Source organism: Giraffa tippelskirchi, chromosome 4, assembly GCF_054371585.1.
Source record: "Giraffa tippelskirchi isolate mGirTip1 chromosome 4, T2T-mGirTip1v1.2.pri, whole genome shotgun sequence".
Lineage (NCBI taxonomy): Eukaryota > Metazoa > Chordata > Mammalia > Artiodactyla > Giraffidae > Giraffa > Giraffa tippelskirchi.
Genome location: NC_137278.1, coordinates 149,794,041 through 149,818,855, shown reverse-complemented (window position 1 = coordinate 149,818,855; position 24,815 = coordinate 149,794,041). Strand labels below are relative to the sequence as shown.

Below are 24,815 nucleotides of genomic sequence, written 5' to 3'. Positions count from 1 at the left end.
CTGGGCTGCTGGGGTTTTTATCTGAGCTCTTTAGGCCTGTGATGATGAATTAATCTCTTTCTATTCTCTCCCTGTTCCTCCCCCTGCCCCCATCAACCCCTATTCAAACTACCCCTAGTCATTAGCATTATTGTATCTGTCTTCTCTCTTTCTACCACTTTATTCTTGTTTCTTAATTTCTGTTATAGTCTATCTCAGAAGCCTTCAGCTCACACCTTTAAGGAGAATGCATATTTTCTGTGTTCACCTACAGTGCCTACGCTGACTCTTCTTGCTGTTCTCTTCCCTGCCCCAGACAGTAAAACTTCGTTTAAGTAAATGAAGCTTCTGGTCCCCAGAAGAACAGGGAAGAAGATGACTCTCATTTTGCCCAGCTTCAGGTCTAGCCCCATCTCTCTCCATCCACATGGCCCTCTTGCCAAGTAGAAACCCTGCCTACACTTGAGTGTTCATGCAGCTCTGGCTCCAGAGAGGCCCTCCTGTGGGGCATCAGCACTTCCATATCTACCTGAAGAACTCCAGACATGACATCCTTTCACTCTCCTTAGCTTCTATTCCTCAGCAAAGTGTACTCACCTTTCTTGTATCCCAGTCCCTCAGACTCCTGGCTGCTTTCCTGATCAAATTTGATAAATATAATTCCTTCTAAGGTTTCAGTAGTTCATAATGACTTGATTATTCATCTTTTGCATTTTAATAGTAACCTCCACCTCTCGGCCCTGAAGTTGATGGCCCAGCATCGAATCAACAGGAAGGACACTGAGGTGATGATGATGGAGATGAACGTCAGTGTATGCAAGTGGGGAGATGGTCACGTGAGTCTTCTCAAACTGTAAGTCCCATCAAGTATATGAACTGCATTATCTTCATATAAAGAAGGTTTTATGCAATATTGCTGATGGTACTGTACACTTGCATATTTGCAAAGTTTTATTGATAAAATGTATCATTATAAGAATATGAATAATAGGTGAATTGTTAATACCAGAAGCACCTAGATAAAACATCCTCTTTGTTACTAAGCATTACTTAACTTTTTAACAAAGAAAAGGCTGAACAATTGAGGCAAGTAATGTTTCCTTTCTCTGAGTGGGCCTTAGGTGAAAATAAGATAATTAGGTGTAATCAAACATCATCCTTCATTCCTGGCTCCCCTCCTGATATCATAGGCTTCGGGAACAGAGACCAAGAAGGAGGTTTTTGTTGTTGTTGTTGTCATTTTAAAGTGATCCCTAATGGTGGAAAATCCAGGTACCGTACTAAGACTATGCAGGAAAAATCAGGGGATTTTAGCAGAGTCCTTTAGACATCCTGAAGACAATTCATCTCATTACCAGTGGGAAGGCTCAGTCACAGTGAGCCACATCTCCCAGATAGATGAGTTCTGGCAGAAGAGGAGATGGTGGTCGCAGCCTTGCTGCAGGCCGATTAGGAAAGGGACAGTTGTCTCCTGTGGCCGTAAAATTTGGACCCCACACGGTGGCTTCCTCTACCTGAGAGATTTAAGTGGGAACACACACAGCTTGAGTGTTATGTTCAGGAAGCGTGCAAACTTCTATGCCACAATATCACAGAGATTAACACAGCTGAACCTGCTGTTCAGAGAAGGAAAGGAGGAGTCAAAGGTCTTTGAAGACCCAGGCCCTGAGGTACCACAGTCCCAGTGCTGAGTGAGGAGGTCTCAGCCCAGTGGCTTTTGGAAGTGATCTAAGGAGGACAATAGGGGTTCTTTCCTAAGGGTAAAAGCAGCATCTCAATTACACAGTCTTTGGAATTTTTCCAAGCTCTCCTGGGGTTTGCAGTTTCTAGTGGGAAGAAGAGTAATTTAGTTTAATATCATGCAGCTTCTCATCACACAAACTTCCTAGTTTCTATGCATTGTCACTTATTTCAAAGACTTAATTGACCATCCATGGTTGTATTCCCTCCAAAATGCTTGCCTTCTGCTCTCTGCAACCTTTGCTGCTTGTAAACAAACTGCCAAATCCCCCATCTCTCCATAGATTGACGTTGTGTGAAATACTACACAAGAAAAATCTGAAAGATAAATGTAGTAGTTAAGAGTTCTCCAGAGAAAGAGAACCAATAGGATGTGTAGACAAAGAGGTTTATTTTAAGGGGTTGGCTCATGCATTGATGGAGTCTGATGAGCCCAGAATCTGCAGTCTGGGTTGACAGGCAGGAGACTCAGGAAACCAGTGGTATAAGACATCCAAAGCCATCTGCAGGAGGATTCACTCTTGCTCTCGAAGAGGCTGGGTTTTTTGTTCTATTCAAGCCTTGAACTGATTGGATGAGACCCACTCCCATCATAGAAGCAATTTGCTTATTCATCACTCACCAATTTAAATGTTAATCTCATCCAAAAACAGTCTCCTGCTGACACACAAAATTAACCATCACAATGAAGAAAAAGAAAAAATAGTTCTTTTAAAAAAGTGTTTTCCTTCATTTTCCCCATCTTTCCCTTAATGGCACCTGTCTTTCCCACAATGGAACTGCTCTCCTTGAAACTCTTCTATGGAGATAAGCCATCCCCCTACACACCAGGGCCATGGAACTTAGAACAATACTGTCATTCTCTTAGCCACCCAGTGTCACTTCCAGCCTCTTTTCCTCCCCCTTTTTGCAGAAAGCCACCTTTCTTCAAGCTTGTGTGTATAAGTTATGTGTTTATAGGTTATGACATCTACTATCATGGCTATCGCATCACTGTCAATTTCCTGCTGGTCAACCCCATACGTTTATGGAGGGTTCTCACACTGAACTCACAGTATTTCCTCCTCTTCAACCCAGTTCTTCCATAGAGTTGATCTCACTTCCCAAGGCACTGACTTATCCTTAAAAAAAGTTTCTTCACCATTTTGCCACCCCAGAGGACTCCATCCCTCTTTAGTAATCCAACCTACATCCCAAGCCCAACCTTCCCATTGAGCCCTTAAACTGAATTCATTCTCTTTCCTTCACCTCCATTACCCAAGTCATAAGAACGACTTTCCACTTTCAAGTAAAAGTACCCAGTGGGAACGACACTTAGGTAAAGAGCATGAAGCAGGTGGACAATAGAACAGAGAAAGGATGGAGTAAGCAAGAAATTTTCTACAAATCAGACTAGTTCCCCTCTGGTCAGTCTACTACTTGTGAACCAGTTCTCCTCACTTCCTCCAAAATACTGATTCAGTGTTGTTATACCCTATACAAAATACTTTAGTGGTTTAATAGACAAGTCCTAAATCCTTACCATGGTGTACATGGGGCTTTATGATCAAAATTCTTCATAAGTCTTCAATATTCAGTGCCTGCTGTTCAATCACTCAGTTGTGTCCAACTCTTTGCAACCCCACAGACCAGCCTGCCAGGCTTCCCTGTCCATCACCATTTCCTAGAGTTTGCTTAAACTCATGTCCATTGAGTCAGTGATGTCATCCAACCATCTCGTCTTCTGTCATCTCCTTCTCCTCCTACCTTCAGTCTTTTCCTGCATCAGGGTCTTTTCCAATGAGTTGGCTCTTCCCATCAGGTGGCCAAAGTATTGGAGCTACAATTTCAGCATCAGTCCTTTCAATGAATGTTCAGGGTTGATTTCCTTTAGGATTGACTGATTTGATCTCCTTGCAGTCCAAGGGACTCTCTCAAGAGTCTTCACCAATACTACAGTTCGAAGGCATCAATTCCTCAGCATTAGGCCTTTTTTATTGGCCAGCTCTCATATCCGTACATGACTACTGGAAAAACCATAGCTTAGCCTGCATATGTACTCTGCTGCATATTCAGTGATAAAGACTTTCAGATTCCATAATTAAACTCTCCTTTCTTAGACCTCACCCCTTCGCATGTTATTCCCCATGTCTGGAATCTCTTCTGTCTTTATACTTCTTTTACTTAGCAAACTCCTCCTTGTCCTTTAAAAACTAAGGCCAGAGGCTTTTTGTTGGATCAGTTTTTCCTGCACCCCTCCCTCTGGAGCAGAGTCATCTCTCGTAATTCCCTCTAGGCCCTGCCCTTCCCAGCTTAGGTCCTGTCACTTTGTATTGCAGTTATTTGTTTGTCTCTGCACCAGTCCTTTCCCCCATAGTCTGAGTTTCCTGAAGGCAAGGTCTGTGTCCTACTCAACCCTCAGCACATTACACGGTGAATGAATGTAAGGTCTACTTAGAACAAAAGCTGGCCACTAACATGGCGGGGAGACTCAGAGGCTCCCCAGCCGCTGAAAGTTGTCCTTGGACTTTTTGTCCTGTTCCTTCTTATTCTGGTTTGTTGTCTTTGTGGCTTCTGATGTCCTTTGATACATCCCTCATCTCCCACTCTGTGTTTTCCCTCTGGACGTACAACAGAACTTAGGTCTCTAAGCTGCTTAGGGCAGCAATTTTAAACCTCTGTGTCCCAAATATGTTGAGTCAGAACAAAAAGAGAGGATGGGGTGAAGTTACAGTGAGCTTGCTGGGAACACAAAATTAATACCTCATGCACAATATGCATGAATCTCAAAAATCACAACACTGAGGCACACAGATGGACACAAAGATGCACATGTGCTTAGTCGCTCAGTCGTGTCTGACCCTTTGTGACCCCATGGACTGTAGCTCACCAGGCTTCTCTGTCCATGGGGATTCTCCAGACAAGAATACTGGAGTGGATTGCATGTTCTCCTCCAGGGGATCTTCCCAACCCAGGAATCAAACCCAGGTCTCCCGCATTGCAGGCAGATTCTTTACTATCTGAGCCACCAGGAAAGCCCATGAATACTGGGGTGGGTAGCCTCTCCCTTCTCCAGGGAAACTTCCTGACCCAGAAAATCGAACCAGGGTCTCCTGCATTGCAGACCGACATGTACATACATAAACTAATTGATGCTGTTAGAAGTTGGGATAGTGATTCTTTAGGGTTCTGCAGGAGTGAGGTGAGTTGAAAGTGAGTTGAAAGGAACATAGGTAAGGAAGTCACTGGGGTGCTTTTTTATTTCTCTGTTTCTTCATCTACAGGTTCATTCTGTGAACATTTATCTGTATAGTTATTATCTGTGCTTTTCTGTATTATATAATACACTTTTCTGTATTATACAATATACAATGCAGAATGTCTCGTTATGTTAAAATAATGTTAAAATTTTAACACCACAATGGGAAATCATTTTTTAATTAATTTATTAATTTATTTACTTTTGGCCACACTGGGTCTTGATTGGTGTGAGTGGGCTTTCTTTAGTTGCAGTGAGCAGTGGCTACTCTCTAATTGAGGCACACAGGCTTCACATTGTGGTGGCTTTTCTTGTTGCGGAGCACGGGCTCTAGGCAAACAGAGTAGTTGCAGCTCCTGAGCTTAGTTGCCCCGTGGAAGGTGGGATGTTTCTGGACCAGGGATCAAACAAGTGTCCCCTGCATTGCAAGGCAGATTCTTTGCATTGCAAAGGTCCAGATCTCACTGGCCCACCAGGGAGATCATTTTATACCCAGTAGGATAGGAAAAAGTTTTCAAGTCTGACAATACAATCTTTTATCAAGAATGTGCAAGCATGAGAACTCTTTGTTTTTAGAAGTGTCAACTGGCGAAAGATCTTTGGAAAGCAATTTAGCATTATCCTGTAAAGGCTGTAAATGTGCATATCCTATAACTCAATAATTCCATATCTAAGCCACAGGAATTCTTGCTTATCTGTATCAGAAAGCATGTAAAAAAATAAACATAGAAGCATTGTTCATTAATAAAAACATAAGGAAAAGCAAAAAAAGGCAAAAAAGAAACAGTTGGAATGACCCACTATCAGGGAAATGAATAAATAAGTGGCAGCATATTCACACAAGACAGTGAAAATAAAATAATACAAGTACTCACATCAACAAAGAAATATTTTTAGAGACAAAATGGTAAAGGAAAAATAGTCTCAGGAGACTACATGCAATCCCATGTTTATGAAGCCTCCAAACTAGCAAAATAATGTATACAGATGTGATGAAACCATAAAAGAACGCAAAAGCACAGTAAACATACAGTCTAGAAGAGTGATTCTCTCTGGGATGGGGGAGGGAGATGCAACTGAGGGTGTCAGGGAGCTGCGTTAGGAATGTCCCTGTGCTAACTCTCAGGTCAAGGAATGCGTTACTATTGTGCTGTGTAACTTGCTTGTGTGTTATCTGTATTCATGTAGGCATACAGATATCAACCAAAGGAAAATTAATCTGCGTTTCTGTTCAGTATGAGCACATCCTACCTGATCTCCTTTTTAAACCCTCACTAAAGGAAAAACTGATAATATTAATAACAACAAAGCCTTTTTTTCCTAGGTAAGTGTTAGTCGCTAAGTCGTGCCCGACTCTTTGCAACCCCATGGGCTGCAGCCCACCAGGCTCCTCTATCCATGAGATTTTCCAGGCAAGGATACTGGAGTGGGTTGCCATTTCCTCCTCCTGGGGACCTTCCCAACTAAAGCACAAAGCAAAAAAGAGCTGTGAGCTAATAAAAGCTATCTACCCATTTCTGAGAGAGAAAGTGGGTGGAGGGGGTTACTGAGGAAGCATGGCAGAGGAAACAGTGGCCAAAAGGTATCCTTTGTGGATAAAGGCACAAAGCTGGGAGAGACGGAGCTCTACAGAGCCCATGGAGAGACCCCGGGCTCCGTGGACTGTGACAGAGATGGGAGCGAGAAGTGGAGCACAAGTCAGGGAGGTTCTTTGGACATTGCTACAGCAAAGTCTAATCCACTCAACGTCCCTCCGCTGACCCGGGTAGAAAACTCCTAGATGGAAAAGTCACATACTCTTGGCAAAGGCTGCTTCTTGGTGGAAGGAGCTCAGGTTAGATTTTAGCACTTCTTTCAGGGGGAGCTGGGACCTCCAGAGCCTTTCTGAAGTTCTGCAGGCGGAAACATTTCAGCTTTCTGTTCCCAGGGAAAGGCTTCAGTTGAATATGTTATCATTTGCCCATCTACTGTCCTGCTTTCAGAATGCTGTTGCTATTTTCTCTTCTAAGCCCCTGGGTTTTTGCTCTTTTATTAAATTACTTTATCATAATGGAGGGGCAGGAGCAAGGTGGCAGGGGATTTCTGGCAAACTTGAATATCCAATCCCCTGTTAATCAAAGTCTCTATAAATTTTACCACAAGAAAAATAAGGAATATTTAGTCAGATTAAGTTGAGGAGATAAAATGTTTGTGTACATGTTTAGTGGGTTGTTAAAAATGAAACAGAACTGGAAATATTAGGATATAGCTTATGTAGCAAGAGTAAGTACTGTTTCTTGAAATGTGTGTATTATTTAAATATGGTTCTTATTGTGGGTGTGATTTTTTTCAGTTTGAAAAACTCTCACTTAAATATAGCTCTCAGAGGCCAGAGTGGGGCTTCCAGGTTCAGAGATGCTGACAGTTTTCTGGATTGTGGGGCTGGAAAATAGCCAGCCACATACTAGTTCTAAATCAACTGCTAGATTGTTGAGGATCAGCCCTATGAGAGGAGAACTGAGTGCTCAGGGGTTGGGTTCACAGTAATTTCTTATAGTGTGTTTGCATGCTAAGTCACTTCAGTCACATCCAACTATTTGTGACCCAATGGACTGTAGCCCGCCAGATTCCTCTGTCCAGGGAATTCTCCAGGCAAGAATACTGGAGTGGGATGCCATTTCCTTCTCCAGGGGATCTTCCCGACCCAAGGACTGAACCTGCGTCTCTTATGTCTCCTGCATTGGCAGGCAGGTTCTTTATCACTAGTGCCACCTAGGAGGCCCTTCTTATAGTATATCCTCTTGTAAAAATATCACTATTCATAAATGAATAACTAAACACATAAAAGGGCAAACAAAATGTTTTAAAGTTTGCTGATTTTCTGCAGTGTGGGCAGGCACTGCCTTAGGGTTTTACTGAGAGAACCAAAGAACTGTCCTTAGAAAGAAAATTGTTGTTATGTCACTAAGTTGTGTCTGACTCTGCTGTGACCCTATGTACTGTAGCCCACCAGGCTCCTCTGTCCACGGGATTTCTCAGGCAAGAATACTGCAATGGGTTGCCACTTCTTCTCCAGGGGATCTTCCCTACCCAGGGATAGAACCCAAGTCTCCTGCATTGACAGGCAGATTCTTCACCACTGAGCCACAAAGGAGGCCCAAGAAGGAAAATGCTACATCATTAAAAGTCTAAGGTTGGGACAGTGGAAAAAACAGTTCTATATAATGATCTTAGTACCAAAATGATCTAATACCAAAAACCACAGGGATGTTATGTATGTATAAAATTTAATTTATTCTATTTCATTGAGGCAGGTTGAAATGAGAATCAAATGCAATCATTCAGGGAAAGTACTTTGAAAATGAGAAAAAGCAATATACAATTTTAATGTAAGATAAAAACTCAGATATCTGTGGTCCCTTATGGTGTGGGGAATGTAAGGATTTTTTTTTAATGACAGAATGAGTAGGAGGGGACATTTGCAGGGTTATATTTATGCTTTCATATTTTGGGATGGGATTCTAAACAACCTCAAATGTTGGAATATTTTCCAACTGTCAGAAATGCTGAAAGGTCAGCATAGCCAGCTACAGAGTTTGTTACTAACAAAGCTGTTTTTCACATCTTCTGTATGATGCTAGTTTACTCATTGACCTTCTCTCTGGGTGACCTTAGATAAATGATGCTTTCTCACCTCACTTTCCACATTTGTGATTATAGATATACAGACGTGGAATTACAGGTGTTGAGCCAACTATAGAAGATTCCTTTCAGTGCTAACTGTCTGTGTAAATCCTCTACCAGCCTGGTGACCTGGGCCCATTTTCCCCTTGAACTCGTTAATCAAGTCCTTTCTACGAACCCATCCTCAAATCAGTTTAACTGTGACAGCCACCCTGAGACATGATCCTTCCCACAGCTCCCAGATCAAAAGAGAACAATCTCTACGGGAAAGTATTTCTGGCCAATTCCAAAAAGCAGTCATTGGCACACTGTAGTGCTCAAATAACGTGAGAAAAAGCAATCCACATACTGCTATATTTTACTTGTTGATTTTAGAAGAACTAAAATCTGTGCCTGCAGCAGAGGAAAGACTCCCATGAGCACGTAAGTTGATCGTCAGCTCTATCATGTACTGTACTTCTAAGTGCTGAGGTCAGGAAGGGAATGTTTGCATTGGTTTCTAGCAGACTATATGGCTTCATGAGATTGTTCTTGACCTCATTAAAAAAAGAAAAATCTATCTCTAAATGGGAAAAAGAAACTGAATTATAAAATATTAAAGAAAATGTTGGAATTTCTTAAAAAACAAATGATTGGGGAAAGTGAAGGTTCTTCTAAGCAACAAACAACTCCAGCATTTTAAAAGAAAATGTTGTTAGATTTGACCCTATAAAAATTGATGTACAAAAAATAAGAAAAATGTGTGTTGATGTATATAAAAAATTAAAATACACTTTAAATATTTTGTGATTTTAGTTGTCATATATACCTCAAGAAAGCTGAAAACATTAAAAGACCAACCATTGATAGGGAGAATGCTGCCAATGTGTTAATAAATACACATTTAATATTTAGAAAATATAAAAGATTCTATAAGTTTAAAAAAGTACACAAATAGGAAATAGAAAAAAGATGCAAAGATGCATAGCTAGAAAAAGAAGTAGCCAATAACATCTGAAAAGATATTCAGCTTGATAAAATCATGTATAGATTATGTATTAATGGTCATCATAGTTGTTGTTCAGTCACTCAGTCATGTCCACCTCTTTGCGACCCCAGGGACTGTAGCACACCAGGCTTTGCTATTCTTCACTGTCTCCTGGAGTTTGCTCAAACTCATGTCCATTGAGTCTGTGATGCCATCCAGCCATCTCGCCCTCTGTCATCCCCCTCTCCTCCTGCCTTCAATCTTTCCAGCATCAGGGTCTTTTCCAATGAGTCAGTTCTTCGCATCAGGTGGCCAAAGTATTGGAGCTTCAGCATCAGTCCTTCCAATGAATATTCAGGATTGATTTCCTTTAGGATTGACTGATTTGATCTTGCAGTGCAAGGGACGCTCAAGAGTCTTCTCCAACAAAGCATCAATTCTTTGGCACTCAGCCTTCTTTATGGTCCAACTCTAACATCCATACATGACTACTGGAAAAACCATAGCTTTGACTAGACAGACCTTTGTTTGCAAAGTAATGTCCATGCTTTTTAATACGCTGTCTAGGTTTGTCATAACTTTTCTTCCAAGGAGCAAGCGCCTTTTAATTTCATGGCTGCAGTCGCCATCTGCAGTGATTTTGGAGCCCAAGAAAATAAAGTTTGTCACTGTTCCCATTGTTTCCCCATCTATGTGCCATGAAGTGATGGAACCGGATACCGTGATCTTAGTTTTTTGAATGTTGAGTTTTAAGCCAGCTTTTTCACTCTCCTCTTTCACTTTCATCAAGAGGCTATTTAGTTCTTCTTTGCTTTTTGCATAAGGGTGATGTCATCTACATATCTGAGGTTATTGATATTTCTCCCTGCAATCTTGATTCTAGCTTGTGCATTTCACATGATGTACCCTGCATATAAGTTAAATAAGCAGAATGACAATATACAGCCTTGATGTACTCCTTTCCCAATTTGGAACCAATCCGTTGTTCCATGTCTTATTCTAACTGTTGCTTCTTGACCTGCCTACAGCTCTCTCAGGAGGCAGGTAAGGTGGTCTGGTATTCCCATCTCTTTAAGAATTTCTCACAGTTTGTTGTGATCCACACAGTCAAAGGCTTTAGCATAGTCAATGAAGCAGATGTTTTTCTGGAATTCTCTTGCTCTTTTTATAATCAACGGATGTTGGATCTGGGTCATCATAGGAGTAAAATTAAAAAGTAGATATCAAGGATTGGCATATGGGGAAATAGACATTCAGATACAGTTAGTGTACTTTAAATTGCTACTGCCTATTTGCTGGATGATTAGTGGTTTCGTTAAAATTTGCATTTGCATTCTTGGACCCAGCAATTCTACCACCAAGTATCTATTCAAAAGAACAATTCATGCACATACATAAAAGTTTTACATGTATATTTATTTCTACATTCTCTGAAATAGCAAGCATGAAATCTAAAAATAATAGAAAATATAAAAGATACTATGAGTTTAAAAAAGTTAAGTAAATAAATATATAATAGAATATACTTATACATTAAAATTTTGTACTTTATATAATAAAGTACATACATAATTATATAAATATGTTTAAATGTGTATAGTTATGTAAAATTATATATATTTGAATGAATTATGGTATATATATTTGAATATTCACAGTAATTAAAAGGAATGAAGAAAATTAATATATACCAACATGGAAAGAGCCCCAAGATGGACTGGGACTTTGCAAAATGCAAGTTATATTAGAATGAGACAGAGGGGAGGTAGAGGAAACATTAACTCTTTAGGTACTTTGTAATAATGAGTATGTATGAGGAAGTATTGGTACGTTATTTACATAATTGTTATTAATAAATTTGAGAAAGAAATTAAACAATGCAGGAAAGGAAAGAAAGGGGAAGGGATGGAAGGAAGAGGACAGGAAGGAAGAGGAAGTAAAACTTCTGCATGCATCAGGCACTAAGTTGTCAGAGTGAGAAGCATCTGGGCTCCTTAATAAATATTTATTCTAGAGGAACCTCATTACCTTCACCTAAAGTTCTCTTGACAAGAGAAATAGAGCAGAGTTATTCATAGCCCAGTCTCAGGAACCAGGTTGTTGAATTCAAATGAACTCTGCCTTACCAGATGTATGATCTTGGTCCACTTACTAGACCTCTCTGTACTTCAGTGTTCTCATGTGAAAAGGAGAGGGAAAAAATAGCATCTACTACATGAAGTTCCTGTAAAGATTAAATAAATAAAATATCTTTGGAGCATCATTGATACATAGCAGACACCCAGTGAATATTAGTTCTAACTATCAATACCAATGGGCATCGCCTCTATTTTTTGGCTGAGAATTACATGGAAGAGCACTGCTCTCTTTTCTTGTTTAGAATACAGGGAGAGAAAGCTGTGTTGGAAACCCACCCAGGTGTGAGTAGACCCGGGTGGACAGCACGGTCCCTGGCATTATATAGCCTAAAGACCCAGTAGGTTAGGTTCTAAGGCAAAAAACAATCAATACGTACCTCGCATTATTGTAAGGGTTAAAAATAGTATTTGTGTAGTGCTTAATAGTGCCTGTTAGTAAATGGTAGCTGTTATTAATCATGGTCTGAGACTACCTAAGCTGGTTTGTTTTAAAATTTGGAAAATCAACTTCATTAGTAGCACTGTTTGCAAAGAAACCTTGACCAACTATAAGTCTAAATGTTGGACTAAGAACCCAGCTGCTGCTACTGCTACTAAGTCGCATCAGTCGTGTCCCACTCTGTGTGACCCCATAGACAGCAGTCCACCAGGCTCCCCCATCCCTGGGATTCTCCAGGCAAGAATACTGGAGTGGGTTGCCATTTCCTTCTCCAGTGCGTTAAAGTGAAAAGTGAAAGTGAAGTCACTCAGTTGTGTCCGACTCTTCATGACCCCATGGGCTGCAGCCTACCAGGCTCCTCTATCCATGGGGTTTCCCAGGCAAGAGTACTGGAGTGGGGTGCCATTGCCTTCTCCAAGAACCCAGAGCTCTTTCTAATTTTGACTCTATTGCCAACTTTCATGGTGCCCTTTAAGAAGTTATTTAATCAAATGAAATAATTCATTAATGGTGATAGAGTCTGTAGCCAGAACACAGAACCGCTCACTGTGATTATGCATAAACTTCATTTGAAATTCTTAGACTTCTCTTTGTATGTGTTCTATGAAGTCATTAAGCTGGAAATTTTCACGGGATTTTCACCAATGAGTTTTGGTTTGTTCTAGTTTCTAAAAGAGCTTCATGCCTATGTGCTAGCATTCCCGGGCAGCCTGCATGTTTTTAGCCCCACTTTTTTTAACTTTACCAACAATTTCAGAGAGGTTGGATAGGGTGGTTCTTACTCAAAATCTGCAATGATTGGTTGAAAGGAATAGCACTATATAGTTATTCCTTCCCTTATATCCCATAGTTATTTGTCTTATATTAACTCCAGTTGATTCCTCTTGCAAGTGACTATAGTGACACCCCACCTCCATCCTTCCAACAGGAAATATCTCTATCCAGTCTGAACCAGAGCATTTTAACCACTTAGGGTATATATGATTTTCTACCCTACATTATATTGACATGTCTTACCTCTTAGGTTATAAATGCCTTGAGGAATCAAAGTGTATTCGTATAGCCTCATAAGTCTAATAAAACACTTTATGATAAATTAGGATAGAAAAATAAGAAAGTCTATCCTAAGATTTTTTTAATCTCTAGGATAATTTAAAAATTCAGGACCATGATTTTCTAATTGTTTAAAAAATACCAATATAATTTTTAAGTACCAGTATGATTATACCAGTTATTATACTAGCAGCTTACTTTTTATCCTGATATTATACTTTTCATCATAAGACTTAACATTTTATTTTAAAGAAATAAGTTCATAAGATTTAAAAATTCTTTTAAATTTAATGGGTTAGAAAATCAAAATAGGTTAACTCCGTTATAAAGATGTCTTAAAAATTTAAGGATCAGTCTCATGTTATAGATGTATTATACATGTATAATATAAATATAGGGTTGACCCTAAGCAATATTTTAAAATTCCTTATAGTCTTAGACTTTTTATAAAAGCAACTTTCTTTGAACACTTACTGTATATTATCTTGTTCAATCTTCACAGCAACTCAACCTAGAAATAGAATATTCATGCATCTATCATTCATTCACTAAGTACTTTTTGAGACCCTACCAGGTATCAGATATGGTACTGAGTGCATTAGAATAAAATAGTTGAGGGGTGGGGAGGAAGAAGGTACCCATCCTCATGGATCTTATGAAAAGAAGAGAGAACAAATAAACATATAATAAAATATCAGGTAATAAATGTTATCCCTTCCCTCCCCCAAAAGCATAAGGAGAAGGATTGGGGAGATGGTGGGGGTAATAGTTAATTCATATAAAATGTCCTAAAAGATCTCTTTGAAGGGTTAACATATGAGCAGAGACCTGAACAAAAACAGGGCACAAATCATGCAGATAACCAGATAAGAAAAAATATTCTATGCAGAGAAAATCATAAGTGCAAATGTCCTGAAGTGAGACATATTAGCTTAAAATGAGGGTGAAAAGGCAGACAGAGGCCGTACCCTGCAGGGCCTCTTGAGTCATAACAAGAATCTTGAGGATTTTTTCTAAAGATGATAAGAAACAAAGGGTTCTGAGCAAGGGAATGACATAATCTTAATGACTTCTATACTAAACACATTAGTTACAGGTTGAGAATAGAATACTGGCTGGGACAAGAGTGGAGGCAGCATCCTGTTTTATTTTTTAACATGTAGGCATTGGGCTTTACTGAATGCTTTTTCTGCATTCATTGAAATGATCCATATGGTTTTTCTCCTTTAATTTACTTCATATAGAAAATTGCATTAAAGGACATACTAATGTTAACCATCTAAACATACACAAATGAAACACTCTTGTTCATAATGAATTTTTAATTCATTACTGAGTTCAGTTTCCTTCTAATTTATTCAGGATATTTTCTGTGTTTATACGTGAAGCGGGCCTATAATAATCTTTTCTTACATAGTACTTACCCAATTTTGTCTCAGATTTATACCAATCTCATAAGTTGTGTAGTTTCTCCTCTTCTACTATTTTTAGGATGGTATTTATAAATAAATTATATTCATTGGAGATTTGAAAAGAGTAGCTTAAAAAACTTTGAAATATGGGCTGGAGTAAGATATATAAATACTTATGCTTTTACTTATGGTTTTTAGTCAGATTTTTTGATCCTCTCCAGTCCATTTTGATAATTTGTGTTTTTTCAATTTTCAAATTTATTTCCATGAAGTTCAAGATTTAATGTATCTGTATTATGTCTCATTTTTATTACTCCTTGCATCATTACCTTAGGTCTGATTCCTCAGATTAGAAATCTAAGTCATCTTGTATGCCTCTCTTTTTATCACTCCCTGTATATATTAGCAAGTTCTTTGATTTATTGTTTTCTTTCAAAGTACATACTGAATTATTCTACTTCTCTCCACCTCTGTAGCCACCACCTTAGTCGTCTCCCTCTCTTCTGTTCTACTGCTATAGTCCTTTAAACTGGTCTCCCTGCTTCAGTTCTCGCACACAACCTCACACCTACTGTAGCCTCATTTTACACCGCTCTCCCCATCACTCACCACACATCAGCCTTATTTGTTTTCTGTCAGTTCTTAGACTAGGCCAATCTCTTTCCTTTTAGTTTTTGCACATGTTCCTCCTGTCCTAAAACTCTTCCTTTACCTTGAAATCGACAAACTCCTCATCCTTTATGTATCCACTTGCCATTTTATCTGTACTGTTTCTCCCACGTTCACCCCCAGAATATTCTCTATTTCAAGCTATTTGTCTCCTTCACTACATTTACCATGATTTCAGTAACTATTCCCTTTATTTGTATACTTACTTATTCTCTGTTTGTTTTCCTCACTAGATCATAAACCTAATGAGAGCAGCACATAACCAGATATGTGCTGGATACTATTGTTTCTCCCTTGCTACCTGTGCTTGGCACATATCAGATGTCCAATAAACATTTGTTTAATGATTAAGTAAATAAATGAGTTCCAAGTAAAGTGATCAGTGTAAGCAAAGGCAAGAGGTAAGAAAGTCCAACATATAGATTGCATGCTAATCGTTTCAATCGTGTCCAGCTCTTTGTGGCCCACTGGGCTCCTCTGTCCATGGGTTTCTCTAGACAGGAAAACTGGAGTGGGTTGCCATTTCCTCCTCCAGAGGATCTTCCTGACCAGGGATCGAATCTGCGTCTCTTGCATCTCCTGTGTTAGCAGGTGGGCTCTTTACCAGTAGCGCCTCTAGGAGAGCCCACTTATAGATTAGGGAACTGCAAAATATTCATGTAGTAAAAGAAAAGCATGTGAAAAGGAGGTTATTGGAGAGAAAGTGAAAAGATCATTTGTGGCCAAATGTGACATACAGGAAGTTGGAATTGTGTTAATTTGCCAACAAGAATCTGATAAAGTTTTGAACTCTATCCTCTAACCAGATATGATGATGAGCCTTTAGAAAAGAAGACAGAAATAAAAGACAAAAAGAAGACAATAATTACATTGGTTGTAGTGGTGTTTAAAGAGTTTTAATGAACCCCCCCGAAAAAAATTTGTGAAATTAGCAACTGATTAATTTACAACTTTTCAGCAACCCATCGTACTCAAGCCACCAGCTAGTTTTGCAAGTTTCTGGAAGGGCTTGAATACCCAAATCTAATAAGAAAATGATTGTAAATAAATTCCAGTCTTGTATTCTGAACAGCTCAAAGTACGATGTATGGTGTATTTCACCGATACACCTCTTCTTACAGGTTAGGAATCTGAGGCCCAAAGAGGGCCTTAAATTACTTATCCAAGGTCACTCAGCTAAAACAATAGAGAGCCCCAGTGGAAGCAGAACAGAGTCTTTGGATGCCAAGATGAGAAGGAAAGATGAGTGAAAGATGAAAACCAAGTTGCCAGTCTGATTCATTTTGGTGGTAAAGTTAACAGAAGTCAGGAGGAGGAGCTGGTTAGGGTGTCTGAGGAGGAATTCAGTATTGAACTTGACAGGTTTATGCTACTGGTGGAATATATTGATGGACAAGTCAAGCAGTCTGTTAAAAATAGAAATCTCAATCTTAGCAGAAGGGTTAGGGCTGAGATGGAAATTTGGAAACTCTCAACTTAAAGCTGAACAGTGAGAGCAAGTGAAATGCATAGCAAATACTCTAAGAACAAATTATAATGATCCCATCTGAGGTAATGGGTGGATAAAAGGACAGTGTAAGCATACATAATTGTTCTTTGGTTAGCAAAAAAAATTAAGACATTTTCTTTCTGAAATAAGCCAATAATTGAACCTCACTTATCATCATATTGTAAAGAGAGTTAGTTGCTGTTTCCTAAAGGCTGTATATGTGACAGTCTATTTCCTATGGGTTGTGTTCCTCAGCATGAGTCTGGTTTCCCCATTTGAAGCTTGAGGAAATGTTGACTTCACTCAGCTCCACTCCTCTTTCTTCAAAGTCTCCCCTTTGGCCAAACTTGTTTCAGCTGGGAAATGGCTCTAGAGTGACGGAAATCTGTCCCTGTACCTCTTCCAGCTTCCTTTCTTTTTTTTTTTTTAAATGCTTCCAGAACAACCTGTGGATGTTTTAGAAGTACAAGATAGTGTTAGTTTTAATTTACTGTTTATTTGTTTATTTTATTTTGGCTTCCCTGGTGGCTAAGTTGGTAAAGAATCTGCCTGCAGTGCAGGAGACCCAGGTTCAATCCCTGGGTGGGGAAGATCTCTGGAGAAGGGAATGGCTACCCACTCCAGTATTCTTGCCTGGAGAATTCCATGGACAGAGAAGCCTGGAAGGCTACAGTCCATGGGGTCTCAAAGAGCTGGAGACGACTGAGCAGCTAACATTTTCACTTTTCACTGTTTATTTACTTAGATTTCTCTAAATGTCAGTGGATGTGGTGGTTAAAATCAGCTCAGCAAAGTTCCTGCTGAGCATCTGGATGACAGCTGCTATGTATAGGGACAGGATGGAGGTGGAGTCAGCTCCACCATACCTTATCCAGATGGAGCTCTGACAGCAGAGCTCAGGACAGCAAGATAGAAATCAGAGTATCCCTCAATTGCGTTTAGTATTTTTGGCAATTTGGAGACCATCACATTTTGTCTTGGATTTCATAGTTTCCTTCTTCCCACAAATTTCCATAAAAAATCCTGATATGTGGTAAAGGACTTTTAAACTGTGGTGCTGAAGAAGATTGTTGAGGGTCCCTTGAACTGCAAGGAGATCAAACCAGTCGATTCTAAAGGAAATCAATCCTGAATATTCATTGGAGGGACTGATGCTGAGGCTGAAGCTCCAATACGTTGGCCACCTGATGTGAAGAATCGACTCATTGGAAAAGACCTTGATGCTGGGAAAGATTGAAGGCAGTAGGAGAAGGGGACAGCAGAGGAAGAGATGGTTGGATGGCATCATCAACTCGATCAACATGAGTTTGAACAAGCTCCAGGAGATGGTGAAGGACAGGAAAGCCTGGCGTGCTACAGTCTATGGGGTTGCAAAGAATTGTACATGACTGAGTGACTGAACAACAACAAGGGTTATTGCTTTACTTAAGTAGTCCCAAAAAAATCAGATCCTGGTTATCCATCAATTTCCTTCTTTGTTTTGCTTCTATTTGCTTGCCATCTAATAAAGTATAACTTTGAGGGAATTAACTGTTAAGCCAAATATTTTGTTAGCAATAGTGGCAAAACAGAATTACTTATACCCAGTAACTTCTAAAAATGTTTACGATTCTGAGATACAAGTCAACAAAGGTGGTCTTAGGGAATGTAGTTCCAGAAATACGCTATTCAAAACCTGTGCTGCCCCAAAGCAATTTTTATCAACTGAGGGATAAAATATATTAATAGTATTCAGCTAGTATTGTGAAATTATATGCTGTATACACTCATAGAAAAATGCAATTCTCTATCAATAAGGTATCATTTTTTATAGGGAAGACCTTACTTAAGAAAGGGGCAGTGTGACTGAGCAGAATGAATGAGCTGCAGGGTTGGATAGAGGCAAGGCTCACTCTGGTATTTACTGTGCAAGTTATTTAACATATGATAACACCCTCACATTGTTGTGAATATCAAATACTGAAATATATTTAAGTGTCTGGTTGGTTCCTCAAAAAAATAATTATTGAGCATCTACTAACCCCACTGTGCTGGATGGGGGGAAAAGGAGAGGGAAGTAGAGGTAAATGAGGAGGGCATGGCAACCCACTCCAGTATCCTTGCCTGCAGAATTCCATGGAAAGAGGAACCTGGCGAGCTACAGTCCATGGGGTCACAAAGAGTCGGACACGACTGAACAACTAAGCATGCACGCATGCACGCAGCAGAAACCCATGATCTCTGTCCTCAAAGATAAACATTAAACAAGTAAGATAAAAAGTAATACATACAACAAAACAGGTGCAGAATGCTATACTGTAGGGGCTCAGTACATAGTAGCTATTGTTGTTTATTCACTAAGTCTTGTCCAACTCTTTTGTGATACCACAGACTATAGCCCGCCAGGCTCCTCTGTCCATAGGATTTCCCAGGCAAGAATACTGGAGTGGGTTTGCTATCCTTCTCCAGGGGATCGTCCCAAGCCAGGGATGGAAGCCATGTCTCCTGCACTGCAAGCAGATTCTTTACCATTGAGCCACCTGGGAAGCCCATATAGTAGATGTTATTAGCTGATGGAATTATGAGTTGTTTTATGAATTATTTTAACTAAAATACTTTGCAAATAATTACTATATCAGAAAATAGGGAAAATCATATTTTAAGAGAGAAACAAGCTATTAAGTGTTAATATGAGACTTCAGTCTGTATTTATGAATTGAAATGAATTCGTTGGATTAACGAGTTTAGAATACTTGTGTGATAGGCTGTTAAATCTAAATTGCCAATTTAAAATTCCTCCAACATCCAACCTACCCCCTTATCTGTTTGCATTCAGCTCATCTTTAATTAAGAACACAGTCTTCAGAGTCAGACATGCTTGGTTTTCAATGTTGGTTCTAACTCTACTAGCTATATATCCTTGGGCAAGTTTTAACCCTAAACTTCCCTTCTCTGTAAATTGAGAATAGTAATTTATCTTCTCTCCAAATTATTAAGGATAAAGCATTTAGAAGCAAGTGCTTAACAAATGCTGGCTTTCACTATTGTTACCCCACAGTAGGTGCTAGACAAGAGTGATCAATAGATATAGAGAATGGACTTGTAGAAGCAGCTGGGGAAGGAAAAGGTGGAACGAACTGAGAGAGTAACACTGAAATATAAACACTACCCTGTATAAAATAGCTAGCTAGTGGGAAGCTGCTGTATAACACAGGGAGCTCAGTTTGGTACTTTGTGATGACCTAGAGGGGTGGGAAGGGAGTAGGGAGGTGTGAGGAAGGCTCAAGAGGGAGGGGATATATGTATACATATAGCCGACTTACATTATTGTACCACAGAAACTAACACAACATTGTAAAGCAATTATCCTCCAATTAAAAAAAATAAATTGTTGTTGTTTTTCAGTCACTCAGTTGTGTCAAACTCTTTCGGACCCCATGGACTGCAAGACACCAGGCGTCCCTGTCCTTCACCATCTCCTGGAGCTTGCTCAAACTCACGTCCATTCAGTCAGTTATGCAATTTTAAACCATTAAAAAAAATGAGTTAATGAGTCTGCCCCCAAGAGTTTTCAGTATAGTAGAAGAGACGGGTATTTAAATAGCAAATTGTAAAGCAATTAATTGCTACAACAGGAACAGCATGCAGTGCTTGGTGGGGATGCATCTTAATGCCCTGGACTAGCATGGAGAGATGAATAAGGCAAAGTGGTGAGCTTCTGCTAAGTAAGAAGGAGGAGAAGCAAGACATGGACCTAAGGCTACACTAGAAGGCATAAGTGTATCAGGTGGAAAACCAGTGTGTTGTAGAGTCTTCCATTATAAGAAACCTCTACAACACACTGGTTTTCCACCTGATACACTTATGCCTTCTAGTGTAGCCTTAGGTCCATGTCTTGCTTGCTTTCTAAGAAGTCACCGTTTGCACAGTGGAATTCAGTGTGAGAATTTATTTCTTTCAGCATGCTACCTGGTAGAAGGTGATTGGGAGGGGAAGATCTATAACTCTCATCTCCTTCCATCCATTGAAGGGCACTGACAGGGTTGGGGGGAGGGTGACAGGGGGTGACAGAGGTGGGAAGGAAGGAGAAAGGGCAGGAGAGAAAGAATATGGGTTGGATGAACCATTAAGTTTCCCTGTAGCAGTCAAAATGCTTAGGAAACTCAAATAAGTCCTGTTTTGGAGAGTTGGGAATGTACCGGGGAACTGCATTTTCTTCCACTGCTTATGAGAGAGCAGAGGAAAGCAGGATAGATATTCACAGGGACTGGTAAGAAAGACTCAATAAATCTCTTTCCAGGGCCTGTAACAGAGTGGAATGAGGAAGAGAAGAGGTTACCCTGGGCTGGCATAATGCCCTTAAGGACTCAGGTCAGTGGGGCATCATTGTCCTGCTGTGTTCCTCTTCCCCCAGCTGTCCTGCCATCAACTCTCACTCTTTACCATTGAAATCTCATGTAGGGACTTCCCCAGTGGTCCAGTGGTTAAGCCTCTGCCTTCCAACTCAGGAGGTATGGGTTTGATCCCCAGTCAGAGAACTAAGATCCCATATGCCTCCAGGGTGTGACCAAAAAATAAATAGATAAATAAAACTTGTACAAAAATTTTAAAAACCCTCATCTATATCCGTGAACATTTTAGTTGGACAGCTCTATTTGTACTCCTTTTAATTCAACACTCTCAATTTCCTGAACTAAAATTAAGTTATTCCTATCACTCTTATATTCACAATATTCTGAGATTTTAGCAATTTGTTCCATAAATGTGGAAGTTGACATATGCATTATGATTTATTTCCGCTTTATTGTGTTTCCTGCCTGCCCGTGGTATAAATATGTTCTGTAAACAGCAAGGCTTAATAAGTACTCTTGCTTCGTTCTTCAGGGAGGCTTTTTCTTGGACTGCATAGTTTTCATTTAGTTAACTCCAAGAATAAGAACAGCAACATACAACTCCATACTGGGAATACCCACTAAGTGATGGACTCAGGACCTGCCACAGGGGTGGCCAGGGCTCTGTTAATACCTAAATCAAAGAGAAGCCTGAAATCTGGTAGGAACAGACATATTTATTTTCTATTAGAGTCAAAAGTGGGAACTTATCATTCTTTGACTGGTTGCATTACAAGAGCACCACTAAAACATGGTTTTCACACTCTCAGAAATGCATGGAATATGAGTCCCTAACAGATCCTTTTGAAAAACAGAACCATGAGATGATTTTTATACCCTTCACACTCCCTGGTGTGTTTTAATGTCTCTGACTTCTCCTTGAACAATTACAAGTACCTGTTGGGTAGATACAGTGAGCAAAAAGAATGTAAGATCTTGTAATTTACCATTTGCCAATCAATTTTTTTGGGGGGTTGAGTTTACTGATGCTGACCCCCTAAGAAAAATTTTTACAAGAAAGTAACCAGCTTGAATCTTTTTTTCATGTAAATTTCTACAACTATAGCTGAGTTTTTTTGTTCATTCATATGTGCATAAACAGAGTTCAGCTGTTATGCTGGTAAGTGAAAGTGAAAATCACTCAGTCATGTCCAGCTCTTTGCGACCTCATAAGACTGTAGTGTCCGTGAAATTCTCCAGGCCAGAATATTGGAGTGGATAGCTGTTCCCTTCTCCAGGGGATCTTTCCAACCCAGGGATTGAACCCATTTACGCTGATAAAGGAAATAAAAATTACATATCTACCGAGAAGTGAACTTTAAAATAGAGAAACAAAAGTTGTTAATATAACATATGGAACAATTTCACATTTGAATTCCAACACATGATTTTCAGTTGTTGTAAGTGGTGAGAATTCTTACTGTTGTTCATTTGTCTAGTTATATATTGTTCATTTGTTGTTGTTTAGTTACTAAGTTGTGCCTGACTCTTTTGTGACCACATGGACTACAGCCTGCCAGGCTCCTCAGTCCTTGGGAGGAGAATACTGGAGTGGGTGGCCATTTTCTTCTCCAAGGGATCTTCCTGACCCAGGGATCAAACCCCCATCTCCTGTATTGGCAGCTGGGTTCTTTACCACTGAGCCACCAGGGAAGCCCATTGTTCATTTAACTAAGCCCAATATCCAGAGATTTACATTTGTATTCCAAGGGGAGATAATATTACAAATGTGATTACTGTACTACAAAGTAGCAGTTTTTTATATGCACATATATACACATACATACATAAAACAAGAACAAAAACCTTTTCATCTATGTATAAGGTAACTGTCGAATTATTTTCTCAGGGTGTTATAGAGGTGTTATTTAGTTTTCTATTACATCTTGAATCAATAATTTACAGTTTTCAAGCAATTTATTTCATCTGAATGATCAAATTTGTTGGCAAAAAAGCTGTCATAATTTTTCTTTACTATTCTTTTCATATCAGTTATTCTCTAGTGAACACCATTCTTTCATGCTTGTTATTGGTATTTTTTGTCCTTTCTTTTTCCTTGATCAATTGAATTGGAAGTTATCAATTTTGTTACTCAGTTAGAGAACCTATTTTTTGTTGTGCTAATTTCTCTATTGCTTGTCAGTTGTTTATTCTATTTATTCATATGCATATTTTTTATAATTACTTTCCTTTTCTTACCCTGAGTTTAATCTACTCTTTTTCCAGATTCTTAGGGTTAAAGCTTTGATCATTTATTTTAAAACTTTCTTCTTTTTTCAAATAAGCATTTAAAGTTTAAAGTTTCTCCTAAACATTTTTTTAATCAACATCATACAAATTTTATATTATGTATTTTCTTTACCATTCAGTTAGAAATATTTTATGGTTCCCCTTATAATTCTTCTTTGACACATGAGTTGTTTGGAAGTGTGTATTTACTTTCCAAATGTTTGGCATTTCCTTTAGATTATTGATTTCTAGTATAATTCCATTGTGCTCAAGGACTATACTCAGTATAATTTTATTAGTCTTTTTAAATTTATTGAGATTTATTTTATGACATACTATATAGTCTATCTTGGTTTATGTAACATGTGTACTTGAAAAGAATGTGTATTCTACCATTGTTGGCTGTGGTCTTCTATAAATATCAATTCTGTTGAAGTAGCTGATAGTTGTATTAAAAAAATCTTATGTCTTTGCTGATTTTCTGTGAAATCGTCCTATCAATTATGAAAAGAGTTTATTTAATCTCCAACTGCGATGTGAATTTGTCTGTCTCCCTTCAGTTCTATTTTTATCCCACATATTTTGGTGCTCTGTTATTAGGTTCGTACACATTGATGATTTTCACATCTTCCTGATGAATTGACACTAATATGCCTTATTCATCTGTTAGTATTCTTTGTCTGAAGATTTGCTTTATGATATTAATTTAGGCACCGGCTTACTTATGCTTGCTTGCATGGCATGTCTTTATCCACTCAATTTACTTTCAGCCTATCAGTGTTTTATAAGTCTTATCTCTTGTAGACAGTATGCAGTTGAATCTTACACTTTTAATCAGTACTCAGTAAGTTTCTTTTTCCTTTTATCATTATTTGGCTTCATTCATATTTCCTTAGTCTTTCTTGGTCCCTCAACTCTCTATACTAAAGATCCTAATATTTAAAGTCAGTATTCCTCTAACAGTCCCTTTATGCACACTCTCTTGAATCAGAGCATTGTAGTTGCCACTTTATGACCCTTTCCAACAATATCAAAACTTTCATGAGATGCATAAATCGAGATTGACTTAGAGATTCCTAGTAATAGTCACTAAACCTAAGTTCAACTCCTTGCACTTGTTACATTTTATTATAAAGGATATGTTCTTACTTGAGCACATGGATAGGGCAGTGCTTGCATGCATTTTCTAATAGAGGTTCTGATCAGGGCTATAGTTTTGTTGCCCTCTTAAGGCTTCCCTGGTGACTCAGACAGTAAAATTGTCTGCCTACGATGCAGGAGACCCGGATTCGATCCCTGGGTCCAGAAGATCCCCTGGAGAAGGAAACGGCAACCCACTCCAGTACTCTTGCCTGAAAAATCCCAAGCATAGAGGAGCCTGGTAGCCTACAGTCCATGGGGTTGCTAAGAGTCGGACACGACTGAGTGA

The 24,815-nt window shown here is 39.1% G+C and overlaps 1 long non-coding RNA gene and 1 other non-coding gene across 2 annotated transcripts in view; both read left to right on the top strand.

Moving 5' to 3' along the window:
* Positions 1–24,815, top strand: part of LOC145545141 (uncharacterized) — a 523,562-nt gene that overhangs the window by 413,560 nt on the left and 85,187 nt on the right. The window contains exon 7 of the long non-coding RNA XR_014081900.1: positions 701–832. This is a non-coding gene — a long non-coding RNA (uncharacterized LOC145545141). The remainder of the gene's footprint in view (positions 1–700; positions 833–24,815) is intronic.
* Positions 17,306–17,377, top strand: TRNAC-GCA (transfer RNA cysteine (anticodon GCA)). Its single transcript has one exon. It is a non-coding gene; the product is annotated as a tRNA-Cys (tRNA).